This window comes from Phasianus colchicus, chromosome 2 (genome assembly GCF_987193195.1).
Source record: "Phasianus colchicus chromosome 2, bPhaCol1.hap1.1, whole genome shotgun sequence".
NCBI classification, from domain to species: domain Eukaryota; kingdom Metazoa; phylum Chordata; class Aves; order Galliformes; family Phasianidae; genus Phasianus; species Phasianus colchicus.
The window spans coordinates 21,060,941-21,087,631 of NC_143437.1; positions in this window are offsets into that span (position 1 = coordinate 21,060,941).

The window sequence follows — 26,691 nt, forward strand, 5'->3', positions numbered from 1 at the left end:
GAATGCTTTAGGGTAATTTCCTGTGGTACAAGCAAAAAAATCCCACGGAACTGATGGAAAACTGTCATAATCAGGTACATAAAGTGTTAGGATTCTCTCAATAATAAAGAAATAAAGCAGCAAGTAAAAGTTCCTGTTGCTGTCATACAGTCTGAATATTACATCACAACCATGCTGCAATTATAACAAAGCTTCTAATAAACAAACAAAATAATAATAAAAAAACAACCTCTGAATTTATTCAAAATAATTACTATTTTAGAATTATGAAGACTAAATCTATTATTAAAATGATTAAAAAACAGTCTGACAAGAAACAGTCCGTATTAATACAGTATTGTAATGCTGTCTGCAGCCCTCCTATGAAGACATGCTGAGGGAGCTGGGCTTGTTCAGTTCTTAGGGGTAGCCTCATTGTGGCCTTCCAGTACTTAAAGGGAGCTTAAAACTAGGAGAGAAATCAACTTGCTACATGGATAGATAAGTAATAGGACAGGGATGAAGATGAGATGATTTTGGACCTGCTCCAAACCTGGACACTCACAGATCTGTGGGGTCAGATGGATTGCACTCTAGAGAGCTGAGGGAGTCGGTGAATGTGGTTGCCAAGCCACTCTCCATCATCCTTCGACAGTCATGGCTAACTGGGGATGTCCCGTTGGACTGGAGACCGGCAAATGTGACGCCCATCTTCAGAAAGGGACGGAAAGATGATCCTGGTAGCTACAGACCTATCAGTCTCACCTCGGTGCTGGGGGAGGCCATGGAGCAGATATTCTCCGGAGCCATCATGGATCAATTAAAGGTAAACCAGGGGATCAGTTTAAGGTAACCAGGGGATCAGGCCCTGTAAGCATGGGTTTATGATCCCGTTTGACAAACTTGATTTTGTTTTGTGACAAGCTGACCTGCTTAGTGAATGAAGGTAAGGCTGTTGATGTGGTCTACTTGGACTGCATTAAAGCCTTTGACACAACATTCTCATGGAGAAGCTGGCTGCCCGCGGTTTGGATGGGAGTGGATGGGCTCCTCTGGGTGAAACACTGGCTGGGTGGTCAGGTCCAAAGAGTTGTGGTCAATGGAGTTAAATCCAGTTGGCAGCTGGTCACTAGTGGTGTCCCCCAGGGCTCGGTACTGGGGCCACTTCTATTTAACATCTTTATTAACGATCTTGATGAGGGGATTGAGTGCACCCTCAGTAAGTTTGCTGATTACATCAAGTTTGGAGACAGTGTCAATCTGCCAGAGGGGAGAAAGGCACTACAGAGGGACCTGGGTAGAGCATTAGGTCCTGCATTTTGGTCACAACAACCCCAGGCAACCCTACAGGCTTGGGGAGGAATGGCTGGAAAGCTGCCTGATGGAAAGAGGCCTTGGTGTACTGATGGACAGTCGGCTGAACATGAGCCAGCAGTGTGCCCAGGTGGCCAAGAAGGCCAATGGCATCCTGGCTTGTATCAGGAATGGTGTGGTGAGCAGGACTAGAGAAGTAATCCTGGCCTGTACGCAGCATTGGTGAGGCCTCACCTCGAGTGCTGTGTTCAGTTTTGGGCGCCTCAATACGGGAAAGACATTGAGGTGCTGGAGCAGGTCCAAAGAAGGGCAACAAGGCTTGTGAAGGTCTTGGAGAGTATGAGGAGCAACTAAAGGAACTGGGGCTGTTTAGTCTCGGGAAGAGGAAGTTGAGGGGGGACCTTACTGCTCTCTTCAAATACCTGAAAGGTGATTACAGCAAGAGCAGGGTTGGTCTCACTGGTGACAGGTGACAGGACGAGGGGAAATGCACCAAGGGAGATTTAGGTTGGCTATCGGAAAAAAACTTCTTTACAGAAAGATTTGTTAAGCACTGGAATATGTTCCTCAGGGAGGTGGTTGAGTCACCACCCCTGGATGTGTTTATAGTCCATTTGGATGTGGTGCTCAGGGACATGATTTAGCAGAGAGTTGCTATAGTTAGAGTAGTATGGTTAGGTTGTGGTTGAACTTGATGGTCTTTAAAGCCTTTTCCAACCTGAGCAATTCTGTGATTCTATGAATAGTTTTAAACTATAAGAGAGGAAATTTAGATTAGATGTCAGGGGAAAGTTTATCACTGAGATGATGGTAAGGCATTGACACAACTGCCCAGAAAGGTTGTGGATGCCCCATCCCTGGAAGCGCTCAAGGCCAGGTTGGATGGGGCCCTGGGCAGCCTGAAGTGGTGGGTGGGAGGTTTGAACTGGATGATCTTTGAGGTACCTCCCAACCCAAATCATTCTATGATTCCATAATTCTATGATTATGTGATCACAGTTTTGTGCACAAGTGTTTTGCCTACAATTATCAGTTGTACTACACCTTGAAGCTTGGATATAGCATCAAGAAAACAGTCCTGTCAAAATTATGAGCAAAGTATTGAAGTGAGCGAAAAGATTTCTAGTGCCACTTGCCATTCATGAGCAGTGTAGAGTGATGTAAGCCTCCAAAGGATGTGATCTCTGCTATCTGTTTATTTAGTCTTGTGTTAAATTATTTGTACAGTAAATCTTTGGCACGCTCCTTTTTGACTAAGCACACATGTTGGGACTTGAGGTGCAACATTTCCACAAGAAAGTAAAGCAGTGAAATGGAAAGAAAAGAGGAATGCTGAAGAAGCAAATTGGTAATAAGAAATTTTCTTGCAAAAGTACTCTGACAAACTCCCTAAGCAGGTGTAGCCATATCTGCCCTAGCCCACTCACAGTTTTGTCTGGGAAGCGTCTTGCCCAGTGCATGAGCTCAGCAACTTATAGGGTCACCCAGAGAATCAGGATCTGAAAATGCTGTGGTGTAAGGGATAAAATAGCAAAACTATCAGAGCCATTGCAAAACCAATGCATTCTTATGCTTCAGTATTATGTGTATTAGTTAAAACATCACCTTTTTACAAGGAAAAGAGTAAGCAATGAAGATGGGTTCAATAACTGAAAGATAGTACATCATCCTCTACCACTGGGCTAAATGTTAATCACAACCCACTGCAGATTTATGGATGTCAGGCATGGAATAGTGTATGCAGTTGAAATAAAAACAGCAGCACCTAATTGACTAACCAACCACCACATCGTGTGAGCAGCAGCTGCTATTTACACCTAGTATCTCAGCTCAGTATATCTCATGGTTGTCTAGCTCAAAGGTCTGGACTCTTAATTATAGATATTTCTACAAGTAAGTGTATTTAAAAATAATAATCCATAATGTATTCACTTTATGAATGAATAAGCATTAACAGGGAAACTGCCATTGTGTTCAAACCAGTTTGATTAATGGATGGCTCAATTATAGACAACTAGTGTCACAGCTTATGAAGCTATCTACTCTGACTTCTTGTACTGCACATGCCACTGGATTCCTTGAATTAATTCCTGCTCAAAGTAGACCAAAACTTTAGGAAACACCCAGTCTTGACTTTGAAGATACATGTTACATTATTATATATGGCTTTTTTTTCTGAAACACTGTGAAACACGTTTGCCTCACTTCTCCTGCAAACGTGCCCAGTTTCCTTTTCAGCTGATGAATCTTGTAATAACATTGAAAACTATTTTAAAAAGTTCTTAGTATTTTCTCTCCACTTTAATATTTGTAACCACTGGTAAAATGAAAGGATCCAGTATCTGCTTCTGAAATTATAGCATTATGCTCTCCAGTAATGAAATCCTGGTCACACTGAAGTCAAATTTCCATCTCCTTGAATGAAATCAGGGTTTAATTTCTGTTTCAAATAACATCATGTCCAAATAAAAGAGGTCTACAAGTTCATACACGTTATCAGATTACTTCTATACCGTACCTTGTTCTCAATGATCATGTGGGTTCATTGATTGGAAGCTTGTGAGGAGATTTCATTTTTTGGAGAACCAGCTGGGATGATGGCAAATGTTATCATGCTCCTGTTCCACATTACCACCCTTGTTGAACAGCTGAAAATGTGATTATGCCTCAGGTAATGAGGAAAAATTTGAATTTTAGTCACTTTCTTTTTTAATAAACAGTCATTTAGTTTTAAAAACAATAATAATAATTTACTAAATAGGCTTTATTCCACTCTGAAAAACATAGCTTTCTAGGAGATAATGCAGGATTGAATCCACAAGAGGGTCATTCACCAGCAGCCCATAGCCCCATCCAAACCCTCCAGGACAAATTCAACCAGCTGCCGGCACAGCTTTTAACTTACTTTGGAGGTTTTCAAGAAATAAAACTAGTTTGATAAGTTATTAATGGAAACAGTTTTGTAACAACTTTGGTAATGTAATTTTCTATACTTATACAAAAACTTTAAATAAAACATAGTCTGCTGGCTCTAGATATTTTATTCGTGTGTGTGTTCATCAGAGAATCTGAATACAGATTTTTATGAATCCATTTGGGTGCCTAAATAAACACTGTGCATTATAAACCATGGAGTTGTTAATCAGTTTCTGAAGATTCTCATGGCTTTCTTCACATTAACTGTGCATGCAACTGCAGAATAAAGAGCTAGTAGAGCAAGATTTAATCAGCCAAAAGATGACGGGAGTGCTCTCAGTTCCCACTGCCACTACAGGACTCAGGGAGGATGCTGCACCCTGGCAGGACTGGGTGATGAAATGATGTATTACTAAATAATACCTCACATCTGCAGAGACTTAAACTCCTTGCCCCCTCCATCTTTTTTTAGCTTATATTTTGTGTGCTTTAAATATGTGCTTTAAAAAGATGACAGCTCATAAAAGGATACGAAGTAGGGTATGGGTTTAAGAAAGTGAAGAACAAAGTGTCGTATCTGGTCTTTGAATTTCTTAAAATTCAGGAGTCTTTAGAAGCAGAGCTGTTCACCTTCACTCACAACCTTGGAACTGCTCTATGGAAAATTGTGAGCATTCGATAGGCAAAGATCTTTCCCCAGTAGTCACTTTTAGTTAGATTTAATACTTAATCTTCCAGAAATGGGACTGCTTACCCGCAGATGGCATTCTCCAGGACGTTCTGCCCACCCTGTGCTGAAAGCTGTCTTTTCGCGTTATGTGTCATCACAGACTTTAGCCAGAGAGGTTTTGAACTTGGGAACAGAACAGGGAGTCTATGCTGCAGTTGCAGGGCCCCCAGCAAACAGTGGGGTGAGTGCAGAATAAACACTGAAATCAGCTGCGGGGCTGGTGCAAGGAATAGCATAGGCCATCAGCTCATGGGGAGAAAAAGGACAAAGGAAAAACACACTCTTCTATATTTAATTCAATTGTTTTCAGAGAGATCTGGTTTACTAACCTTGTCTTTATTTTCTTCCCTGAAACCCACTGGTACTCTCAGTAGCTAGTGCAGGTTCTGACAGCAGCGGAGTTGAGGCAGCTAAAACCTGTCCCACATTGCTGGCTGAGCAATAAAATCAGCCTCAGCTGCTTTATAGGCTTTATGGCTCACTCCAAACTCTGTCTTGCTGCAGCTAGGCAGCTACTCCTGGACTTTCAGCAATTTAAGGGTGGTTTGGAATCAGGGAACTGCACCTTTTCAGCAGTGAGTACAGGTCTGTATTATTTTTTGCAAAGCAGAGATTAAGTGTGAAGGTAAAAACTCAGCAGGAGCTGGGAAGCACTGCCTTTCAGTAGAGGAAATGTGCAGTTAATCACTTTTATGAAATAACCTACAAGATGGGAGATCAGAGGTGAAAGTGAGCTCATGTTTGGTAGGACTGCCAGCATGGCATGTCACTGGTGTGGCTTCCGGCTCTCGAGGGATCTGAGTGTGACATTGGAAACCTGTCCTGCTGTTGTATCCCACCTTTGTGCCATGGGTAGTTGACACATTGACAGAATTGACATTACCCAATATTGATGCACAGGCATAATATCCTAGACATGCCCTGGCTTTGCTGGTAGTCAGTCCTCAAGAAAAAAGGGCTGGTGGAAGTGGATGAGCAGGTCAACCACTTAGAGGTGTCCACATCTTCCCTCTAGAGACATTTATGTTGGTGAAAGAGCCAGTGATCTAGAAAGTGTTACTTCAGGTTTTTTTTTTCATGAAGGAAAAAAACTCTTCTCAAATCTCTTACAACTTTATAAATATTAATATCCGTATTGCAAGTCAGTACTTTACAGAGGAGGGCATGGACCTAGGAGAAGTAAAGATTCAAGTTTTTGCCTAGTATAGGATTTTGCCTGGGTTAAATATATTTCAGTTCACTTATTTGAAGTTTACAAGCATTTTCAGTATGTCATTAGAGAAAGCTTGTACACAAATTTCCAAAGACAAAAAGTGACAGCAGCACAAATGTGGTCTCGGGAACATATCATGATGACAGAACTGGATGACTGTGGGGAACAGGCAAGGGCAGTTGTTAGGTGTGAATGTGACACTCAACACTCAGATGCTTGCAGTTCACAATTTGCTTTTATCAGAATCAGCAACCTCACAACTGCCACTGTGCGTTAACTCCAGCCTGCCCCTGGCAGACCTGCATTAACCTTTGCTTATGGAGCCACGGCAGGACTCAAGCAAATAAAAAAATATATCATGTCAGATTCTCCACTGGTGTAAATCAGCTTCTTGCTGCTGACTTTGAAGGAGTGACACCTGCTCTCTCAAGCTGAGGATCTTACCCCAAGCATCATTAAGTTGTCACATTCTTTCCCGTGTTTCCTTTTGTCGTCTAACTGCAACTTTCCTGTGTTGAAGACTGAAATAGGGTCTTTGATCCTCTGATAATTCCTTGAGACTCCCTCTGTCCCCAAGATAATTGGCCAAGACATTTCCTGAGTTATCCAGGGTCATCGTATCTGCCCTTTCACTTGGAGAGAGATTACAGGCAAGAGAAAAGTCTTGGAGCCTTCACAGATGCAGATGCCCTATACAAGAGCTGCCATGTGCAGTAGGTCAGGCTCCCCTCTTGACATGAGGGATACCCCGTCGCTTAACCTGTCCTGTGACTGATGTGCTAACAGAAACCCTTCGGAGTGCCCTGGGCCCTCAGACAGAGCAACTGACTGCTTTTGTCCCAACTTACTGGGAGTGCTGGAAAAGGAGAGAGGACAAGCTGCTTTTCTACTTACAGCAAGATATTTACACAGTTTGATCAAGACACCTCTTAATATTCGCAAAAGCACTCTTGGCAAGGCATTTTCTTCAGTTCTACATGTTTGTACCTGTTTTCCAAATCTCTGATTTTTTTTTTTTCCAACTTCATTAAAACATATGATCACTGAAAAGTGCAGTGTTTTCAGTAACCACACAATGCAATGTAAGCATATAACATCAATTCTATATACGCATTACTTTTATACTTAAATGTGCAAAGATTGTGTTCACAGTACAATCAGCAGGGATTTATATTTACCTCAACAAAAGAAAGTTCAAGGTGCCAGACCTAAGACTGACTCTTCTGCAGTTTTCTTAAAGATGTTTTTATTCAGCAGTAGCCTCCCAAGGATAAGACATTTCTGAGATTTGCTGCTTAACAAGAACACTGATCCACTAGCAGATATTTCACCAGGACTGCACAAGATATGATTTTTTTTTTTAATCAGATTGTTTTTTCAAAATTAAATCAAATGCCTTACAAATGTCTCAGTATATTGCACTGAAGCAATTACCTTTTCAGCCAAATTTGTAATCTAATCAGGTTTGTCTGACAAGAGCTATTTTCCATAAAGCCGTGCTGACTGGCATTAATTACTTCCTGTCCTTTCATTCTTTATCAGTTAAATCCCATATTCTATTATTCCCTCCTCACTTCCCCTCTGGTTTGATGTTAGGTTAGCTGGCATTTATTTACCAAGGTCATCATGTTCGTCCTTGCTGAATACTGGCAAAACATCAGTCTTCTTCCACTCTTCTGGAATTTCCATACTATTTCAAGACCCATTAAAAATTAACACATGGAAGCAAGAATCTCCTTCACCAACTATTTCAGACTCCTCAGGTGCAAGTTATCTGGGCTGATGAATTACAGGTTTTTATCACAAATAGATGTTTAACATCCTATTTGGTTACTAATGGACTGAAAAAGGCTTCAGCTGCTTGATATGATACTGCTGTCATCCTACTTTCTCCAAACAGAAGATGGACGTGTTTATTGAATATGGCTTTCTTCATTATTAATGATTTTACCTCCTTCATCTAGTAACTGGCTGACTTCATTCCTTGGTACTTCTGCGTATAATGCATTTCAAATACTCTGTGTGTGTGTATGTCCTTTTTCTGTCCTGTTGGGTATGCAGATATCTTAAGATTCAATTTTGTATTTGGCATAATTCAGTTCTTTCTTCCCTTTGCTGTAAGCTGCTGTTCTAATCTCTGCCTCCTACAAAATGAAGTAATGCCTTGGAGGAGAGAGAAGGGGAAGGAAAGAGTTCATCCTTCTGTTATCTTCAGATGTCTTTACTTTTAATTAATATTGTTCTTACCTTCTTATTGTCTCACTTTAGCTCCATGAATGATTTGACTGTGCCTGGTGTTCTAAATAGCCTTGAGTGGATCATTTCTGCAAATCGAAGAGTCTTTAAAAATAAATAATTCCAGTTTCCTCTTACTCCCCTTTCTGCTGTTCTCTGTTGACCAAAGGGCCCACCTTCTGGGAGGCTAATTCATATCCATTCATGCAGTTGGTGTCAGCTTCCCTTTCTTGTCTGTCAACTTCCCTTTCCTTCTATGATCTCTTTTCTACATGGAGGAAAGCAGCAAAATGAACATACTTTTACAAAGTGCCTCCATCCATTGTCAGATGATAGGCACTTTTATTTCTTGGAAGACTACATCTGGTCTGTAAATTACCCCATTCTGAGAGGTATCACACCAATGATGTGGGAGGATTAGCCTCTTCTGGTGGAGGTTGGCCTTTTCTTCCAGGTAACTAGTGATAGGAGTGGTAATGGCCTTAGGTTGTGCCAGGAAAGGTTCCAGTTGGATATTAGGAAAAATTTCTTCTCAGAAAGAGTGGTGAGGCACTGGCACAAGCTGCCCATGGAGGTGGTGGAAGGGAACTATCCCTTAAAGTGTTCAAGAAATGTGTAGATGTAGCACTGAGGGAGATGGGTTATTGGGGTTGGACTAGATGATCTTAGTGGTCTTTTCCAACCTGAAAGATTCTATAATTCTATTTTATGACAAGAGTTTGAATACCTCCAGACGTGCTTATATGGGAATATAGTGCACTCCCAGCTTTTAGTACCAGCACAAGCCATGGGTATGGCATTTCAAAGGGAAATCAAAGGCAGAGTGTTTCTATTACAATCAATAACCTGGGGAATTCTCACTCCTTGCAAGAATATTTTTGGTGATGGTCTTGTTTGGGATCCTTTCTGCTTAGCAGGTAAAGGAAAAAAAATATAGTCAAAGGCTGGGAGCTTTACTTTGAATGAAAGTAGGTCTGTGCCTATTTTAGAATAAGAGGAATGTAGCTATTAGGGCAGGTACTATGTTACATTTAGACTTACAGAAATAGCTATGTGAAAGAAAAAGCTGCATCTCAACCATGTATTTAAAATCCTTCAAAATGTGTTTAAATGCTGCTAGCCACGTCTGCATTGCATCTAGGAGAAGACCAGATGCAGCCCTAACCTCAAGGTTCAGGGCTTTGCTGGGCTCACATTCCCACTGTGCAGGACTAATGCCCTTTGCAGTGTCTCCTGTGCCTTTGGGTTAGGAGACCACTCCTAGCCTGCAGAGTTTGTTCAGTGTGTGGCACCTACATTGCAGCTCCTTAGGTGCCATTTCAACAGATCAAAATGCAGAAAGCCTAGGAAGGTACATGGAGTGCTTTGACATTGCTTGGATAGGAAAGGGTGGTAATATGACGTGGTCTCATCCATGCTGCCTTGGGGATGCTTTCTGGAGCAAACAGTCTGACAAAATACCAGGGCTTTTTGGGGAGGAGGTACTTGGTGCCATCCATAGCTAAGCCAGGGAATTATGCTGTTTAACATTGTGGAGACATATACCAGGAATATACTTTAGATGCAGAGCAACTGCATTTCAGAGAAAAGCTCACTTCTTTGCCTGTTTTCAGTATGTATTTGCTTTTAGAGTTAAAAGAATGGCAATGACAATAATAATTGTAGTGCTCAAACTAGGGGAGCTTTTACCTTCAAACAGTGGCAGGTTTGCTTTTGTCACTGAGAAGTCTGTGAATGTGTGAGGTAGGAAGTCTACTTGTAAATGGAATTTGACAGACTCCATATGTATGGATGGGGCATCTGGACTGCATAGAATAAATGGTCTGTAGAGCCCAAACATGTAGAAAGGACCTGAAGAGTAGACATGAATGACCAGATGGAAAAGTGGATGTTCTTTAAGACAACAGTTGGGAAAATCTCAGTATGTAACAGAGGAAGCCAGGCGGCTTAGCAACAAATCTGGTTAATATAACAGTTTAGTATTTGTGCAAATATACAATAAAAATATATTCTCTTGATTTCTCTTAATCTGTTTCCTGAAAACAATAAAATTTAGACCAAGAGCGCATAGATAAATATATTAACTGTAAATTACATTGTTGGTAATGACCATATTAACAGGAACTCAGGATACCTTCAAACACTAGAAAACAAGAATGAGAAATCAGCATCTCTAAAGATTAATGATGCTTTTCCTGCAGTGCTTGAAGAAGAGGTATGCTTGTTTGTACTTCAAAAAATACCTTAAAAAATCGAAGAAATGACAAAGAACAGACGTCACATCAAGATTACAGAATTAACACTTGAAAATTGTGTTTAGCTGGATCCGAAGTACTGACTTCAGCGAAAACACTTGCAACATGGATGAGAATCAACTGCTCAAAGCAGCGTGGGAAACAGTGTTGATATCACAGCTCATCAGTTCCAAACACCTTCAGAGAAAATCCACAGAGGCAGAACTTTCTTAAAGGAAAGAAAGAAAATAAGTCATTTCAAAGCTGCTTCTCATGGGAGTTACATTAAAAAAATGAAAAGTAAATACTCAAAAATATGCAGAAACTAGATGAATTGAAGCAGTCATGAAAGACTTAAGACAAGATATCATTGTAGTCTCAGGAATGAAATAAAGATTTGATAATAAAACTAAATGGATACATTACCCACATAAAAACTTTGACAGTTTGAACTTATCCCTTTATATAACATCTGATGAAATATTTCCTGAGAAGACAGATCCTTTGGATGGTATTGAATTGTGATTCATGTATTCAGAGCTCCTTTTACACCATCAAAGGTATCCTCATAAACAAAAAAAGCTCTTGATGAGTCAAAATTGACACAAATTAGTTGCTTGTTAAATGAAGTTAGTGTTCTCAAGGAGGGTGGCTGCATCTTGTACTTTTTCTATGAGTCATTTTAAAGACATCTTGACTTCAGCTAACCTCCTTGGGGCCACTTGTCCTCAGTCCATAAAAGCTGGTATGGACAATCCTTCTGTCAAGAACCAGTGATTGCAAACATTTAGCTGGAATTGATAAATCCTTCCACTTTGCTTAATGCTTCCATCTCCTATCTCTTTTTAAGATTTAAACATTGCTACTCTATAAAATTCGTAGAAGAGGGAAAAAGAAACAGTGGACTGTAGGACCTCACTGGTTTGACAGCTTCTATATATTTCTCAGTATAACTGGGCTTTATAGGTATTCAGGTTGCCTATTTCAATTACTGCTACTGTAAACACAAAAATTAAATATATACGTATAATTTTATTTAAAGAGCAATGGATTATTTGAAGCTATTTCTTAACCAGTGGTTCTTTAGTCACTGCAATCAGTATTGCTTGTCATGAGGCCATATGGAATTTCTTGCAGCCCACTTCACTGCAAGCAACATATTTGAAGGTAATTTCACTTTTGAATCTGTAACCATGATTAGCAGGAACTAGTGAATTTGATGCTGTTTCAACACAGTTATTTAGGTGCCGCTGCTCCAATACGTTTTAAATGAACTTGGCCTCTGATTATTAGCTGTTTGGCAGTTAGAACTACTTATCAATGGTGAATGACCAATTTCTGGTTATAAGGGTACAAGATCATATTAATCTTCTGCTTCAGTGCTGCCTGTTGAGCCTTAGTATGGGGGTGCAGAGGTGTGAAGAGTTCTGCTGTCTGAGCCCTTTGATGAGTTAGATGTTGGGTAGGAGCAAATGGTGAAAAATTTGACCAATGGGAGAGGAACAAAGAGAAGACAATGAAAATACCTTAAAAGCTGATCAGTCAGCCCTGAAATACCTGCTGTCTTTGTGTCTATTGTCACTACAAATATTAAGGAGCACATTCTCATCTCACTGATTAAATCAACAGTGCAGACAACTATCACTGCAGAGGGATGTATACATCCATGAATTACATCAGAATTGTAGGATTATGATGTGACAAACACTTTATAAAGATTTTTTCTTGTTTGTTTATCTGCGGAAATAAATTGTCTTTTGCACAATTTACTCCATCTTGCAATGTTATTTCCTGGAAGGACAGTCATAAATGAAGGTTCCTGTAAACATTTATGATTTGAGCTTTGCTTCAAAATTATAATAAAAAGCTCAAAAACTAATTTTTCCTCCTTTCACACTAGTGTTTCTTCAATGGGCTATTTAAAATGAGAACAGTTGCTACTTGCATTGTCTGTTTTTGACAGTTTGCTTACTATTTTACTTAGTTTAGTAGTCCAAACAATAACACCTTTGCCAAATATGGCAGCACACTTAAAATCAAGGAGTGGTAAGAGGTAAGCGCTGTGATGAGCATCTCTACAGTCATTTTGCTGTATTTCAAGGAAAACTGAGAGAGAGGGAAGGGATCTGTTGTAAGAGATACAGGTCTTTTAGGAAAAGCTCCAGATAACATAATTGGAATAGAAACAAGGGGGTCCTACAGAAATGTAACAGGACACTGCAGAAATTAGAAAATACTCTAAAACTTATGGAGCATCACATCTTTTATATGATTTTTTGAACCATTGTATAGAATTTAATAGCAGAGGTATCTGAGGTATAGGATGGTACAGGAAAAAAAAAAAAAACAAAAAAAAAACAACTACAGAAAGCTCATCATTTTGTCTTAAATTCTACAGGAATTTTCTATAAGGGCTGAACTGCTTCTAAGATGTATCCTGTGTGTGTTTCTTCTTTACTCCTGTGGCAAGCTGAACTTTGGTTTTAGTCTGCATCACATTCTGAGTGTGTGAGTAGGCTTTTGTGGGTAAAAAAGAAGACAGTTCTTTCATTAATCAGCAGGTTCATGTGGAAGTCTATGCTGTCTTAAACTTCATTGGCAGGTCACCATCCAGCTGCATGAGCCATTGTGTTTGAGTTTTAAATGGGGATGTACAATAGGCACTGTATCTTCTGGTGTATAATGTACACAGAAAATTGCATATGACTTCCATCAGCAAACTGAGGTTTTATATTATTTCAATGGACTCAGACCCCTTTTTCAGTGCATCAGGGAGCTGGGAAAGTGTACACAAAGGACTGTGTAACAGCATCCTTTTCTGACTTGGTAGAAACAAGAGAAGAACCTTTTTTTTTTTTTTTCCCAGTGAGATCCAAGGCTGGTAGATTATGTATGAAACAAACACAAGATTAGCTGTATGTTAAAATAGCACTTTTAAAAAGCTAACCGATTCAGATATTGAAGCTCACCAGTTGTTCATACCATGAAATTGAAAACAGAGTTTGGAGAGATTTCTGCTGAAGGCGATACAACAGAGATGAGAAATGACAAAAAGGGTGTAAGCTCCTCCTGTGATGTAGGAAGGAGAAAAAATGTCAAAACAGTAATAAACCACAACCAGGTCAATGGATCAATCCACATGAGAAAACCAACATGCAACAGAAGGCCTCTGAAACTTCTGAAGAACAGAAGATCGGTAGGAAAGCATTTTTTATGAGAAATAAAATGTGCCTTCCTGTCAGGGAGGAAGGGAGTTGCAGGGTGCTTGAGAAATGGAAAAAAAAATGCCATTAAACCCTGATATGAATAAAGATCAGGTGAGAGAGGATGTCACCCTGTGGCCTTTGGAACTGCATTTTTGCTGCCTCCTGAAATTATGTTTTCCTGAAACAAAGGAACACTATTATGGAAAAGTGGGTGCCAGGTACTTTAGGAAAATGAGACACAGCGAAGCGGATAAAAGAAACAAAGACAATAGCAATCCTGTGCAATAAAGAGAAGGCAGCTGAGGTCTGAGACAAAGGTGAATATTCTGAGCCAGCAAGATGACTGAAGCAGGGGAAGGAAGGAGGGAAAGGTAATTCACAATAACATTTGAAAGACATTGGCCTGAATATTTATCAATGTCACAACAAACTTAGCTTGGCAGCCTTGTTGGCTGACTTAGTTCTTTTAGTGATTCCCCACCCTTAAGATGACAAAATGGAATGTAGTTCAAAATACAGCTCTTAGTTTAGGTTGAAAACAAGAGTGCTTAAGCCTGCATGCCAATTACTTATACACTGTCATAAAATTGTATAGGTTTTCTGCAGACATAACCAAAAGATTTGCTTGGGTTGACATCCAACAAAGTGGATTCTGTCTAGGCAGGATGGATTCTTGTACACCTACATTGACAAGCAGTTAACAAGCCCACCACACACCTCAAAGCATCTTGCTTGCAGAAACTCCATTCTAATTGAAATGTAAGTCCTATGCCCTCATCAATGATTTGGCTCCATCTTTAGTTTAGGAATAGCTAAAATAATTCTGAAGTGATTAATCCAACTGATTGATAATGGATACAAAAGTACTCAAGGAAATTTTCTTTCAGCTGATAGCAAAGGTTTAATTTATACTGCTTTCATAAGGGCTATTTCTGCACAAATATAATGGTATTCTGAAGTGACTAGTTTCCTGAAGGTTAAGATGCAGGTTCTGTTAAGTATCTTAGAGAAGTGCTCAATCAATAAATTTCAGAGCTGTGCTCAATGCTGTATTCCAACTTCTCCAAAGTTAAAATTACAGTCCAACTCTTACCAATAGGTAAGGTCAAAGCAAATGTCACACTATGAGAAGACAAAAAAGGATCATGTCTGCTATTGGTTACACTGGTAAAAGTGGAGTTAACACCAGATGTCATGCTGCTGTAACCAAGAACTGAATTTGGCTATTTGTTTTGAATCACTTGTTATCAGTAAATGTCTGCCAAAAATAACCAACTGGTAAATATTAATTTAAACAGAAAAATTGGAAATCATTTTCACACTGAGTTGTGACATGGGGCCACTGCATGCTGGCAGTCAGAGGATAATGACACTAAGCCAAAGAAATACCTGGAAAGCATTACTTCTGTGTGACATCCAATAAAGATGCCACACACACACCCCTACATTTTTCAGCAATTAAATATCTGCAAATGAAAGTGCTTTCTTTCCCCAATTCCCTTCTGCCATGGCCAAAATACAGCCCAGCAGTGCTGTAATAGAAGTTTTTCAGGGTGGCCCCTCTGCACAACAGCTGTTTCACAGTCTGATAGTAGCGTCTCCAACCAGCTGCTTCAGTTTGCTCCTGGCTGTCGCTGCTATAGGTTAATAGGAACAGAGGCAAGAGAAGGGCCTAGGCCAGCATAAAGCAGAAATAACAAAATTTTCTGCCAAAAGGGAGTGTGGGATAAGAACTTTAATGGGCAAGCAAACAAAGAATCAGACTGAAGCCTGAGGCGCTTCAGTGTGTTGGCAACAGACAAGCAGTCCTGGAACAAGTGCAACCCAGAGCCTCAATTTGAAATGACTGTGTGGCCCCTATGCCAAAAAAGTTTGGCTCTGTGTGTACATGTGTGCATGTATATCTATATCCCCACACCAAATATGTAGTTGTGATAATAATGTAGTAAATTACAGAGCCATATGATAAACTGCATGTGCCTTTGACCACCTCACTTGCCCCCTGCCAGCTAATCCATCTCCATTTGGATTTATTCTATCATTGCAAACGAAGGCTTTGATTCTGCAAATACTTATGTCTGTGCTTAACATACCGCACTTGAACAGTCTGGCTGTAAACAAATTCAACTGCATGTAATTCCAGCATCAGCTCTAGTTGGGATCGTAGTCATCCCTTCTATATTCAGTGAAAGTGGCTTTGCCTTTTGGTTTCTTTAAGCTGGTGGGATCACTGCTCTAGCACTGATGCTGACTGCTGGCTCTGTGTATGTCGTAGATAAATCTGTGTTATCGCACAGACTTCAATAGCTTTACTCCAATTTACATCAACTGAGACTTTGCACTGTTGATAAAGAGAAGTTTGTAAGGATTAATATACCCAATCTAGAAACATAGTGGAGCATCATTTTGAAATATCAAGCATAAAATGAGAATAGAGTGCCTGTACCAAATTCCTTATTCCCACAGAGTGCAAGTGCAGGCTGATGGTACTGTAGTGCCAGGTGATATATGCAGCCACTCTTATTTCATGAACGTAAGGAAGGTCTTGCAGAGCCTCTGTCACCTGTTCTCTTGTGGCTTCAGCTCCAGATTTTCTCCCTGTCCCCTTCCATAAACTTTGCATAAAACAAAGAGAAAGGCAACAGAAGAGAAGTGTAATTGTATACTGCAAAATAAAAATCATAAGTCACACAAACGCTAAACCCTATGTATAATGAATCTGTCCTTTAGGGACAGTCCTTTCCATGTCATTGTCTGGTTCTTACGTTGTTGTTCATCTAGCTAATTACTGCTTTCAAAGGTATTGTCCTGCTGTCATGCCTAGATTAGCAGCAAGTGTTTGGCCAGCTACTTTCTTGTCACAGTTGATAATTATTTAATGAGTTCTGTTCTTCCCTAGGAAAGCAAGATTGGGATAGAATTGGACTTATTTTATCACAGTAGCATTGCTGTGCCTGTTGGCAGGTTTGACAGCAGCAGAGCTGGATTTCAGTAAGACAGAAGAAGAATTTCCATAAGTAGTTCCTGAATCAGTTGGAAGCAAAGGGAAATTAATAGTAATGAGTCAATAGATACTGACTCATTATCACGTTAGCTGCCAATCTTCTCCTGCAGCTATAACCATGGTGGAATGGGTGATGTTCTTAGCTGAAGGAAAAGCCATCATATGTTAGTACAATATCCTGCTAAAATGGGAAATCTAACTTTAGATCTCCAGATTTCTCCATCCACAGGAGTCACATTATCACTTCTTTTGCAGTAGGAGTCTATTGATAAATAAGAGAGCGTCATCAACAGGACCATATGGAGCCTACCTTCAGATTACCTGTCTGGAAGAATGTTTGGAGGAATGAAGGCAAGAAAAGAAACTTTGTGTTGATTTCAGGCTAGAATGGCACTGGCAAATATTTATTGTATATGTAGCTACCTGCTGCAGTGGGGCATATTTTAATAGCTCCATGGTAACTGTTTTCAGTCATTTTCCATATCTGCCTGTAAAATTTCAGGACAAATGAAGAACTGCATATGGAAAACGTTAACTCTTTGAAAGGCAATTAAAAAAAAAAAGAAACCTGTAAAAAATACCAATTGAAATAAAATTTACATTTTAATTTGTATTATATATTTTAATTCAGATGTTTTAAAATTTTCAATGTCAAATCAAAGCAATTAGATAAATCTCAGATACTTCTTATCTGTTAGCATTTTCTTTCAAGGAAAACTTGGGAAGAATTTCATTCTGTTTCAGAAAAACACATTCAAAAAGGTAGAATTTTCTGCAAAATGACAACTATAGATCCTATCTATCTTTACTGTTTCCCTTCACCCCAAGTTGCATTTTTCTTTCCAAAGCTGAACAAATCTTCTAATTCTTCAAGGCTAATTAGCACAGTTACCTTTTTCTTTAACGTTACAGATTCATTGCGAGCTCGTGTGCAGTCCATTCCACCTCCATTCTGTAAACTTCTAAAAGCACTTGAGTATATATAAGATACACTGTTGAGTTTATCTGTCAGTCTGAGATACTCTGAGTTTTCTGGAAGTTCTGAAGTTGCTTTTCCTAAAAATGGCATTGAGTTATCACCTCAGCACTACCAGACAATGCCATGATGTCCTACATTGAAGTGCCTTCTGTATGGCCACATCACTCAAGGCAGCAGTGGTAGCCAGATGGGGAAAGGTTGGTTTGTCTGAAATAAATGACCTGAAAAGCTGGAGGACTGCTGCTCTCAGCAAATTGCTCCTATAAACAGCAGGAGCAAGTGAACTCTGAAAACATATGAATTTCTTGTTAAGCAAGCGTACCCCGTAATGGTAATAAATAATAATAATTTATACATAGTATATAAAATGGACAAGATATGAATATCTCTTACTATTAAATCTATTTTTATTTTTTTTTTCCCAAGGAAAAGAGTTTCTTATCTGGAGTATTTGCAGATTTTTCCATTAGGCAGTATATGTGTTTTAAATGGTTTAATTCCAAACTCACTGAAAACAGTAAAAAACTCATAGTGACTCCAGTGGCTTTCACAACAGGACAGAATTATTGATGCAAAATGAGTCTGCCTATGGGTCTTTATCATATGTTCTGTAAAATGCAGCATGATATGGCAACCAAAAGTTTTTCTAGGAAAGCAGTAAGTAAAATGAAAATTTAATATTTTATAAATATTCAGACTGAAAAGGGATCAAGATATATGTGCTTGAGTAATCTGGGAGAAATCCATCTTGGTTCCTGCCATGAGACATGGATTTTTTACAGTGAGCTGTGTGGTAAGCTGTGTGCCCTCTGTTGCACACTGTATTGTCTCCTAAAGACACCAAGCAGATGAAGCAATACCTCAGTAAATATTCATGGCTACAAGCAGCATTGCTACTACAAGTTAGTAATCAGCACTTTGACATTTTTCACAAAAACATTTAAACCAGTAGCATAGAAGTAACAGATTTATCAAGAGGTCTATTACTACATTTTTCTCAGGTCTAAAAGCTATAGGTATTTTTTGTTCCCATTACTAGATTTGGCATCCAAAGAAAGAAACTGTGTGTTTATCTGTTATATACCAATTTCTCTGAGAATGTTTTTCTTATGTTGCTAGGATAAATGACTTGCATTCTGCGCTGATTTATTTACAAGAGGTAGAAAGGTGCTGAGAAGAGATTCTATGCCTATGAGGATGCTGTTTTTTACAGTTTGGAATTTCTTTTTTCTATACTCTCTTGATATACAGAGCTGTGGCTTCACTCTGGGTGCCGTTTTCATTGCAGATAACCAATTACTGAGTCACTCATGAAATGTGGGGAGGTTTCAAGTCGTATATTTCTTGCTACACTTCTCTAACAATCTATTCTGTGTTAAACTCACTGACATCCCAAATGAGGACCATGTTACAAGTGAAAGGGGTTTAGTTGTTTATCTTGAAGCCTCTTAAGCTTATGTCAAGGGTTTGGATAGCCTGTTCTTGCTGAAGTAAGGGAGTGAGGGGGTAAAAATAAAGAGCATATCACCTTCTCTGATATATCCTTTACCCTTTCTTCCTGCCTCACTGGCTGAGCTATGCTGTGATGTTTGCAGAAGAGACACAGTCCCAGACAGGAGCCATTCATGCAAGACAAAGCACTGAAAAAAAGCCCTAAATCCAAATATCCCCTAATCTAGAGCGATTTTTTGGGCTGGATTTGCATCTGATGTTTCCTACAATTTTCATATTGAAAACATATTGAAACGTAGACACGTTTTTAAAATAAGCTACTTTTGCCTACTTATCCTACAAGAAACTTGTATATGTGGTTACATACTGAAGTACATCTAGTGTTATATATAGTTACTAATTATCTTGAACTTAGCATGCTCTTAGTATTTCCATCAACTCTTCCTGTATCTGTCTCTATCTATTTGTCTATATACACATAACCAGAAGTCTAGTGATGTTACACGCAATGTGACAGAAGAGTTTAAGCCTGGTACACAGGTCTTTTTGGGTAGATATTGTCTGAAGGAACTTCAGAAGCTGTGGGGATCATAATGTGAAGGAAATGGGAAACAAGAATCACAAGCAGTTAGAAACAAACCCCTGTCTAGTCAGTATTAGTGCATTGTGACTCCTAACAATACATTTGCTTTGTGCAAAAATCAAAATGAGCTCTGCCTGCAAAACAAATACAGGAGAAAAGTAAGCAATAGGTAATTGCTTGGTGTATAAACTAATTGTCAGTGCAAAATGCAAGCAGCGACAATGCCCTTCCATTCAAGGCATTCTCATTTAATTCTGTACTGGGCATGCACTGAACATTTACTCATTTGACAGGGGTGAATGACACAGAAGTCAGCATCTTGTGATCAACAGGAAAAGAAAGAAAAAGAAGAACACTCACTATTCTGATGTCATCTCCCATTGTTATTGTTGTTGTTCCTCCAAATAATGGAATTCTGGAAGCAAGACCATAAATCTCAAAGCTCAGCATTGTCTCATTTGGAGATCAAGGTCCTTGTTGCTGATTGATTCATGCATTTTTCATTTGGCTAGTAATATCCTTTAAATGGAACAGACACTTAGGCAGTGAAACTGGAGCTATCTTCCTCTTCCCTGAGAGGATTTAGCATACAAGTTAAGTAATTTCCTGGATGATTTTTGGTAGAAAATATCATTTATGCAAAACAATGAATATTATTCACCTAAAAAGTCTAACGTTAATTTTCTCCACAGTGAGCCTGGTGCTATTGTGCATGAAGAGCACTCAGCTTTTAAGGTTACATTGTGATACCTTTCTGAAGTTGAATAATACCTGATTCTTTGAGTTATCCCGTTGGAATGAAGTACTGAAGATATCACTTGACATGTGAAAGAATATCACAATCAAGCCCTTAATGAAATTTATAGAAGCTGAGAGTGTTCTCTACAAGAATGAGTCTGTAATCCATATTTTTCTATTTTTCTGGATGTGTTCTACTTAACTTGTAACCTTTAGAGAGCTGCATGGTAATGGCTTGATGTAGCTACTTACGGTTCTCTCCAACTTCAGCCATTTTAAAGTTATCTGAGCTTCTACAATTAACACTATCATTGAAAATGTGTCCCTCCTTCAAAATTATGAATATTAGGGTGTTATAAAACATTATAAACAATAATTTTTCAGAAATTCAGGTAAAATAGCTGCTCTGGGATCACCAAACTCACTAGGCTTGACAGGGAATAAAGAGTATAGACAGCTGTGCTCTAAGAGTTATTTGGGTTTTATTCAGACCTTTAGGTAAATTCCAGTTTATCTCAGGCTTAGGATATAAGCCTCAGTGTGTCAAAGAGTGTGAAAGTATTTTACCCTTTGTCCTGCTTTGGTCTTGCCACATTGCCAGCTCTTTAGAAATCTTATTCTCCTGCTAAATATCAGGATTCCTCAAGCATTCCCTTCCACTGGGAATCCAGGTATCTCTATGCCTAATTTTTCTTACTGTTCTTACTGTTTTCTTACAGCAAAAATGTGTATCTGTACACTGCCTAAAATGTAGCCAAAATGATATTTGGATTGCTGCTTAGTACAAGCATGATTTAAGAGGATTGCATAGTGTCAAGACTGAAATAGCAACCCTAATACTTCATCCATTTGTGCATACCCAAGTGAGGCATAAACCCAGGGAAACAGCAGATCTTTAATGAGGCAGCATTTAGTGCTGATGGAAGACAAGACTGCAACCAAGATAGCCTTTCCCCATTCATTTAGTATTCCCACTAAAATTTGCCTTCAATCATAAAATATTTCATGCTTTGTGGCACACAGAGTCATTTTCAAACAGTAGTTGATGAGCACTGGTGGAAACTGATGTCAGCTGGTGATTCCTGAAGGAACTGCGTTCATCCTTCCTGAACAGACATTTGGGCTCAAGATGACCTCAGTGTGGCCAGAAGAAGGTGGCAATGATAGAAATCATGATGGATTTCTTGGGACTCCTTGGAAGAATTCAAAGAAAATCACGGGAAACTCTGTTTCCACAAATGAAGAGATATTGCCAAGATGACTGCTTTTTTCAGATATAACAGACATCTGTGCATTAATAGCTGAGAGGTACCCTTGTTTTTTTTGGGGGGGGGGGAATGAGAGCAGAAGTAATGAAACAGCTGAAAAGTTTCCATTCAGTCATCCAAATAGAAATCTGACAGCACAAAGAAAGTTACCACTGAAAGACCTAAATAGCATGATCATAGAGTAGTAAGTTAGAAAGAACTTTACAATGCAGTCTGCCTTTGGAGAACAGTGCTGCTCTTCTTCTTGTTGTCAAGCACCACACTACTAAGAGAAATGGAAATTTAATACATCCAGACTAGAGAAATAACTGATAGTTTGGGGTTATATCTTTAATTATAGGGGGAGGAACATGATGTTTAAGACAAAAGAAAGGGAGATTGGTAAGAATGTAATATGTAGAAAGATTATAGTGGATGTTCTGCAGTCTGATGCCATGTGCTCACTGGATTCTGCTTTGCTAGCTGAAGTAGGCCCGTCTCCATATGCTAACAGAAGAGCAAGTGTGAAACAAGGAGTATTTTTACATCTGAGCAGAGTTCTTACAGAATTGTTGAGTTTTCCAAGCAGAAAGAGGGGCAAGATGATCTGACCTTCTTCCTGCTGAGCTGTAAATGTTGTTTCCTGCTTTGTCAGAACATCATGTCTGATGGTGCATCCGTGTCGGTGTTTTGAGAAAGCTTATTATTATTGTGGTGGATACTGGAAAAGATTAAACTCTTCTTGAAACTGGGGACATTTTCAGCAAAAGTGAAGTACTAGCGGAGAGTTTGGGGTTTTTTTTTGTTTGTTTCTTCTTGTTCTTTTCTTCACTTTCCTCTTCCCTGCATTTTCTTTTAGGGAGAGGAAGGTGATTCTCTGAACTCCATGACTAAGTTTGCATGCAGTTTTTCACACTGAGGAGGTTTTTCCAGATCTCTGTCCTACAAATGATTTAAAAGCAATCAAAACACCTGCTTCAATCCTGCAAGTGTATGCTGAGGTTTACAGCAAACAAGCTGGATGGGTGAACAAGGATCTGAGAACTGGGTATGAGCCCTGTGGAAAATCTATGGGAAACCTCACTCCCAAACAAGAAAGCCAATTAGCCCCCTGCTAACTTTTGTCGTAAATAGGCCAGCATCATACAGAGCTCTTTTCAAAACAAGGCAAGAGTCAAAGAGTGAAGGGGTCTGTACAGCTAAGGGAGCCAAATGTGAGCCTTGTAGCCTTGCCACCCCTCTCTCCCTCAGCACCTGCAAGCACCTGTGGGCCCTGCAGCCTCAGGAAAGGCCCTGCAACAACAAACACATCTGCACCTGAGCAAACAACCTTGGTTTTGTTTTCTTGGAGTTACTGTAGCAATAGTAATTCAACATAAAAGAAAACAGCAGGTTATGTAACAGCCTCCGTGGGAACCTACTCTGCCTCTTTTTACTGAGGTAAGTGTTAATGTCATTGATGTTTTGGGACTTCAAAAATAATTTTTTTGTTAGTGTACCATGGACATGTGGTGAACCTAAATTACAGGCTACCACAGTTCACTGCAAAATTTACAATTTACTATGAAAAAAAAGAGATTGTTTAAATACCATGAGTTGGTCTTTAAACCTACTGTTATTGATTTCCAGCTTTTATTTTGTAAATTTTATTCCACAGTATTTTTACATACTTCTCAGCAGAAATTCTAGAGCTTCTTAATCCTGCCTGAGATTTGGGGTGGTTTATTATTAATCTTCATGGACTTAAACCCAGTGCAGTAGAGATTGCTAGGTGACCTCCTATCCTTATTTTCATCCATGAACACCTTATTCATCCGTTTAAGCACAGATTAAGTGCTTTGGGCCTGGACAATTCCCTGAGAGGAGCAGGGCAGAAGGTTTGGGTCTTATCTCACTTTAGTAGCCCATAAATGTCAGAGAGCGATTCCTTTGGGGCTGATATTTTCTGTGGTTGCTGACAATTTGGACAGCAAGGGTGGAAGTAGCAAAGCCTTCAGCACACTTATATGAAAAAATACCATTTTTCTGCATAAGTTTCAATCCACATTTTCAGAGTCAGATAATTCCAAACCACCTAAAATGGAGAGTTTCAAACTGGAGCCAAAAATTGGCTTATGAATAGGTGTGGTAGAATCAGAGTGGTGAGCTACATGAGAAAGATTTCTTTGTGTATAATTGAAAAGCAAGCCCAGTTTGAAGTCTTATGAATTTTAAAGTCGTAAGACCAAACTCTCTTATGAATCTCAATCATTGGAGGTGCTATTGTTAGCAAGGAAAATATAAAAGCCAAATCTTTTCATATATATATGTATATATACACACATACATATATGAGAATATACAACTTTCAGACCTTGTAGCAGTCTACAGTCTTGTCAGTCAGAGTTACTGAATTTTTCTCTTAATAATCCCCAAGTACTATGCATTTAGAAAGTCTGGACTTCATGATGCACAGCACACACTTGCTTGTTATGCATCTTCAAGGTATATTATGTACAGTATGCACTGCTCTTAGCAATTCCTCCAGAGATAGGCCTGAGACATCCATTATGTCCTCAATTAAGCTAAATCAGCAACGCTAGGAGATGATAACAATGTTGGTTTTCTGCTGTTCCTAGCTAGGCTGGGCCTAGGAACTGATTCCATATGCTCAACTAGCTTGCTACACTTCCAGCCTCCTTGCCTTTTAATAAATTATATTTGAAGCAGGATGCAAGGAAAAAAATTGTGCTTTAAACTGGACTTGAAACCTTTTCCAAGTGTTCTGTGTTAGGCTGCTCCTCCATTTTTATACCAGGATAACACACTGCCTCCAGGATGCTCTTGCTGAGCGGTTTACACCAAAGTTAGCTGCAGGCTCCAGGGCGCTAGATTTTAGTATACTTTCCTGGTGTCCTGCAGAGCTCAGTACAAGCACGGATTTCTCAAAGCTTAGTTGTGAGGCTTGTCTTCAAAATCCTAGCAAATGTACAGTAATTTTCCACGTGCCTTCTTAATTCTCACAAGTGGTTCTGTTTCCTCGATGATGGGATGAGTTGTGCATCCAGAAGTGCAATAAATACAGAATTAAAATTTGCTTGTTTCTGCTTGTGAGGTCAGAACAGATTTAGCCATCAGCGAATCTCAGCTGGGATGACATCCTCCCACCCTGCTTACATTTACTGCCTGGGGCAGGAAAGCCACAGTAAGGAATAAACTATTCTTGTATTCAGCAGTAGATACAAAGTCCTGATAAGAAATTTTCTGCTTATGCTAAGAACTGTTTCTGAAAAGAGTTGGCAGATATATTTGACATTTTTAAAACCCAGCATATTACTAAGTCAAACACAATCCCATTTCCACTTCTGCGTGCACATATATAAAGTCTAAACCTACAAGAAAGTATGCTGCAAGGATGTAAGTGCCTGTATGTGGAGATTACTGGGATGCTGTTTTAAGAGGCACCTTTCTCCGTGGGTGCTCATTATAGGTTTAGGGGGGACCTGCTTCTCCCTGTAGTGCATCCCAAGGCCTCCACATACACAAGGGACAGCCAGTTCCAAACTGGCAGCACAGTGATTCTTGCACTGCATTTTATTATCGCTTGCTGACATCTACTGGCTATGGTATGAATTATTTCAGAGGGCCACTGAGTAGGGACAAGGAGGAGGCCTTCTCAGGTAGAGACACACCAGGCCTAAGCATGCACTGCTGCATGTACCGATTGCATGGGCACGGTGCCCTTTATTTGCAAGATTCCTCATTTTGCTCTGTTTTTATGGAAAAGAACCTTAATTCAGTGTGCAAGATATGTAGTGGAGGCAGGTGGTGGTAGTGGTGGGAACACAAAGGGGCATGCCAATCAAGCGCAGGCTGATGGTGTATTATTTGGAGAGCACTCCTTAGGCTGCAGCCTGTGGGCAGCTTTTCACAGAATCATAGAATCGCAAATGGTTTGGGTTGGAAGGGACCTTAAAGGCTGCCCAGCCCCAATCCCCTGCCCAGCTCAGGCTGCTCAGGGCCCCATCCAACCTGACCTTTAGGGACAGGGCATCCACAGCTTCTCTGAGCAGCCTTTGCTGGCATTGTTAAGTAACCTGTTAAAATATTTAACTGATTTAACATATTTAAAGATAACCTATTCCATTTTTTTCATACTGGTGAATGGGAGGATTACAGGCAAGCTGCGCGGTTTCTTGGCCTCGCCATGTCCACACACACTAACTTTTTTCCCATGTTTGCAGATGGAAATGATAAGAGACTCACTGCTGTACAAGGGATCCATGTTCTCACATGATGAACATGGCTACTTCCTCCATCACAAGCCCCTTGTGTCCAACCGATTTGCTGAAAAGACAAAGACCTTGAATAACTTCTGTGTGGCCAATGAGTGAGTTAACAACATAATATAAATTCCAATTCTTCTGTGCTTTAAGCATCAGCAAATGAAATCTAAGGTTATCCTTGGCTTTTGCAAGAGTTACTGTAACTATCCCTATCTTCGAGATGGATCTCCTGATAGGAAGAATTGCAAATAGAATGAGAAGGAATGGATTTGAGTTGTGCCAGGAAAGGTTCGGGTTGGTTATCAGGAAAAACTTCTCAGAAAGAGAAGAGTGGTCAGGCACTGGAACAGGCTGCCCAGGGAGGTGGTGGTGTCACTGTCCCTGGAAATGTTCAAGAAATGTATAGATGTGGCACTAAGATACATAGTTCAGTGGGGAAATATTGGTGGTAGGTGGACAGCTGGACTGGATGATCTTGGAGGTCTTTTCCAACCTTAATGATTCTATCATTCTATGGAATAACTGACTCTGAGTCACCTAAGGAAAAAGGGATGAGTGGACTCTTTCTATAGCAGTGTTCAGATAATCTTGAGCAG